Below are 4,007 nucleotides of genomic sequence, written 5' to 3' on the forward strand. Positions count from 1 at the left end.
CTTCCGTGTCGGCTATCTGTTTCACGTGGTGCGGAATGCGGAGAATGTTTTTGTCTAGGAATTTTGTATTCTATCTTAGACCGGAGAATATTCTTTGTCGTGTCGTCGTAGAAAGGATTTCATTACGATCATGGTTTTAAATTGGATAATAGCTTCGACTTGGTTTATTGTATAAAAATAAACTATCGCTTAATAAATGTTAAAAATCTCCTATACCTATCAATTAAGTTCCGAGTTTTACAGTTAGCTTGAATAAATCGTCTATTATTAATAATATTTAAAATGTAAGTGATTACTTTTTATATTTTCAACCTTAACAGAACATTATGAGAAACGTAAGCTTAACGGCCAGATCAGAGACTCACCCCTAGGGTCAGGCATAGCCATTCATAATCCATAACTTTGAACAGAATAGGCTCGGCATGGCCAGGTAGTTAGGGCGCTTGACTCGCAATCTGAGGGTCGCAGGACCGAATCCCCTTCCCACCAAACATTCTCGCCCTTTCAGCTTTGGAGGCGTTATAATGTGACGGTGAATCCCACTATTCGTTGGTAAAATAGTAGTCCAAGAGTTGGCGGTGGGTGGTGATGACTAGCTTCTCTTTAGTCTTTCACTGCTAAATTAAGGACGGCTAACGCAGATAGACCTCGTGTAGCTTTGCGCAAAATTAAAAAAAAAAGATAATTAACAGAATAGCAAGATTGACTGTCACGATTATAGCGTCCCTACACTTAAAAGTGCGGAGCGTGCTCATCGGCATATCGCAGTTTGAACCTTGGACCTAACGACCCACGGCCTGGTATGCTAAGCACTAGATCACGCATGTCCAATATTAAGTTTCAAACGTATCCACGTTTAAAGAGAGGTAATAAATGTAGGCAAAAAAAAAAGAAGAAGAAAACTAGAGCAATTGCCTATTTTCTTTCCTTCTTCAATGAACCGATGATAATAATATTAAAATGTATAGCGAAAAATTCAGAAAATATCGTAATTATGAACGCCATCTTTCTTTATATAAATATATATTTATATTTAAATGAAACAATATAAAAATGACTTTAAAATATTTTAAAAACTTTAATTATTACCATTCTTTAAAATAAATAAATAAATGAAATTACAAATATATATAAAATCATAAAATTCCGGTTTCTTATCATCTAGGATACTCTTCAGTTTCTACAATAAAGCTTTCTCGAACAAGACCGACTTAACAATGTAAAACTACCCGCGTTTTTTTACCTTAAAGCCTTTTAAACTCCCTCTCTGTATGTTAAACTATGTAACATTTACATTTATCTATTGTTTCCTTTTTATTACCCACTTCCTTCCGCAAAATATATTTATTTCTTGTATATCCGGTGATGCAGCTGTCGGTGCCTTAGCAAAACAAATTGCTTATTACACAAAATTGCTGAAATATTTGCTTAAGTACTAATACTGTATTTAGGAAGACTTTCATTAATGAATATTATTGTATTTTTGTACGCTATATATATATAACTTCCTAGCAACACCTTATTGTAATTAAAATATAGCAACATCACTGCAATATTCGTTGTTTTTAAATACACTTTTAAACACATGCTCAAGGGGGGGGGCTTCCCGATTAAAAAATGGTTTTACTTGCCCAATGTGGGAACTACTTGATTTAGAAAAAAAAAAACGTTTTGCATGCCTAAGGGGGAAATTGCCCCTTTTGAAAAATGATTGTACTTACTCAAAGAAGGAGTTCTCCGATTTAAAAAAAATAAGCAATAAATTAACTCCCCATACTGATTTAAACAAAAGAGCTTATCATAATCATATTCTTTGTGCGTGATAATTTTAATATACCGCTATGACCAGCTGTAATCCATGTATCAGTCAGTGTCTATAAAATCAAACAGAAATTTGTCAATATAACTTATCAAAATAATTTATTCGTGTAATTTTTAACTGTGAAAATAAATCAAATATAAGTAGACTGTATTTACATAACGTAATTAAAAATAATTCTACCTGAGTATTACTGCGATTTAATATCAGTATTTTCATTAAATATGGTTCAGTAAGAAAATGAACTACATAAAACCCTCACATAAAGCTTGCTATTGTATTTCGAACTTATGATACTATTTGGAAATATTTCGGGAAATAATTAGTCTGCTTAACCACCATGGTTGAGATGCTTAAACCCAATGCTGAAAAAGCGAAATAATTAGGCTGCTTAACCACCATGGTTGAGATGTTTAAACTCAATGCTGAAGAAGCGAAATAATTCATAATTTTCGCATAAAGCTACACAAATGACTATCTGCGCATGAACGTTCCTAATTTTAAATAGACAGACTAGAAGGAAGGAAGCTAGTCAACAGAACCTACCACCAACTCATGGGCTACTCCTTTCTGACCGAATAGTGAGACTTAACCCGCGGCCCCAAATTGCAGAGCGTGCTTTTAAGACAACGGGACACGAACCATGAGTACCTGGATTCACAGTGTCCACGTCAGGCCTCAACAAGCTTAAGCCTTTTCTGTAAACAGATGAGATGAAAGAGAAAGAGTATAATTCGACTCCAAATATCCAACGATTCACTCTCCTGAATCAGTGTGGTTATCCAAACTAACAACAATAATAATAGCAACCACACTTTGCTGTAGGCTGGTTTCTGTCATAAAACAGATGAAAAACCATAGTCAAAATGCTTAATATTTTTTTCTTAGGGTCATTTTAACATCATATCATCACTGGAATATTTTCTCTCCTTTTTTTTTTCTCCGTTACTACGTATTCTCTTTAAAAAACATATAATATATCCACTGAAATCCAGACTTTACGTTTATTCCCCAAAGTTAATGAATAAATATTTGTATTTTATTAGAAAACGAAAAACGCACTTAGTACGTTCAAAATCTTCGAAGATGGGTATTTGATACCTGTGTGCTATGTATGATTTAACACTTGTTTACTAACATTTTTAAACGATAGATGTTTGATAATAAAATTGATATTTACAGGCAGAACTTGCAACGCATCAGAATGCCTTATTTGAACTGTTTTTCAGGACTTAGAAAAATCTTAAAAGATAAAAAAAAGTCTGAACATTTTTACTTGATTTGGTGAAATTGAAGAAAATCAATAATACTACTTATTTATTCGAAGTAAAATATTAACACTGCTGTTACATGAAGAATGTTACAGGTAAAATGTTAACGTCGCTCCTGCATGAAGAATGTTGAAGGTAAAATGTTAACGTTGCTCCTACATTAATAATGTTAAATGTAAAATGTTAACATTGCTCCTACATAATTAATATTACAGGTAACATTTCTCCTACGTGAATATTGTTAGGGGTAAAATGTTAACGTTGCTCCTACATGAAGAACACTATAGGTAAAATAATAATGTTGTTTTTTACATGAAGAACGTAAAATCTTAGCAATTATTTTCGTACAGGTAAAAATGTTATCATTGGTTTTACGAAAGCAGAAGTGAGAGAATCTTAATGGTCAGACATAGGAAAATACATCATTAAAAGCTGTTCTTATTTCGGGTGAGTTACTTCTGCAGACGAACTAAACGTAAGTGGACGTTTGATTTTATAGACACTGACTGATACATGGATTACAGCTGGTCATAGCGGTATATTAAAATTATCACGCACAAAGAATATGATTATGATAAGTTCTTTTGTTTAAATCAGTATGGGGAGTTAATTTATTGCTTATTTTTTTTAAAATCGGAGAACTCCTTCTTTGAGTAAGTACAATCATTTTTCAAAAGGGGCAATTTCCCCCTTAGGCATGCAAAACGTTTTTTTTTTTAATCAAGTAGTTCCCACATTGGGCAAGTAAAACCATTTTTTAATCGGGAAGCCCCCCCCCCCCCCTGAGCATGCATAAATATTTTTTTAATGGAGTAGTTCCAACACTGGGCAAGTAAAACCATTTTTAAATCGGGGAGTCATCCCCTTGAGCATACAACAATATTATAATTTTTTTTAAATCAAATAATTCCCTTATG

At 33.1% G+C, this 4,007-nt stretch overlaps 1 long non-coding RNA gene across 1 annotated transcript in view; it reads right to left on the reverse strand.

Moving 5' to 3' along the window:
- Positions 1–1,170: 1,170 nt before the first annotated feature.
- Positions 1,171–4,007, reverse strand: part of LOC111085492 — a 17,028-nt gene continuing 14,191 nt past the window's right edge. Inside the window, exon 3 of the long non-coding RNA XR_002610328.1 lies at positions 1,171–1,251. This is a non-coding gene — a long non-coding RNA (uncharacterized LOC111085492). The remainder of the gene's footprint in view (positions 1,252–4,007) is intronic.

This window comes from Limulus polyphemus, unplaced genomic scaffold (assembly GCF_000517525.1).
Source record: "Limulus polyphemus unplaced genomic scaffold, Limulus_polyphemus-2.1.2 Scaffold424, whole genome shotgun sequence".
NCBI classification, from domain to species: domain Eukaryota; kingdom Metazoa; phylum Arthropoda; class Merostomata; order Xiphosura; family Limulidae; genus Limulus; species Limulus polyphemus.